Below are 998 nucleotides of genomic sequence, written 5' to 3'. Positions count from 1 at the left end.
GCAAACATCCTTCCAGACCCATCTGCCTGGTGTCTGCAGGTGTTTGGAAACTTGTGCCAGGACTGAATTGTCCATGTACTGATGAAAGCCAGCCACTGCAGCAATCATGACCCATTCTCTGCTGATCAATCCCTCCAAGTGCTGTACACAGGACTCCTGCTCCGAGAACACCTCAGACACACCAGGCACCCACAGGATACGGCTCTATGTACTCAGTAGGGTCGTGCTGGCAGGTGCTCGTGCCTCTTGGCCTTCAGTGGGCTCTACTACAAACCTCACCAGGCTGGGACAGGGCTCCTGAGCTGAAGTAGAACCCTCTGTAAAGACCTTCTTCTCACCACGGTGTCCCTGCCTTTCAGGCCTGTTCTCATTAGGCAAATGTGGGAAAATATTTATGAATGTTATCTTTATTTTGAATCTAGCACATATCAGGGTTCTAATACTGTGTAATACAAGTCTAATACTATCTAATACAGTTCAATATATGTCTAATACATGTTGAATATTGTCTAACACTGCCTAATACATGTCTAATAAACACATCTAACACATATCTAATACATGTCTACTTCTTTCTAATATGTGTCTAATATTGTCTAGTACATGTCTAATAATGTGGGAACTAAAAGGGGGGCGGGCCTGGGGGAGAGGGGAGAAAGCACCCACACCCCGTCAGAGTTCCACTTATGCTCTGGACAGGCAGACGTGGGAGGGCTGCCAGACGCCTTCCACTCAGCTCCGGGTGGGCATCCAAGCCTCTGACCCACTCGTCGGGAGTGAACAAGGGGCAGCCCAACTTGGGAGCCCTGGGGTTACTCCCTGTAGCCCTGGGGTTATGGGAGAGAGGGAAGAGAGGTTCCCACTCATGCAAGAGTGAGCACAGCCTTGATGAGCAGACTGTCTATGGTTTTAGAGCTTTTTTGTGGAAAGGCAGGGAGAAAGAGAGGAGAGAGAGAGAGAGAGAGAGAGAGAGAGAGAGAGAGAGAGAGAGAGAGAGA

Source organism: Mus caroli, chromosome 8, assembly GCF_900094665.2.
Source record: "Mus caroli chromosome 8, CAROLI_EIJ_v1.1, whole genome shotgun sequence".
NCBI lineage: Eukaryota > Metazoa > Chordata > Mammalia > Rodentia > Muridae > Mus > Mus caroli.
This window is presented reverse-complemented; position numbering follows the sequence as displayed.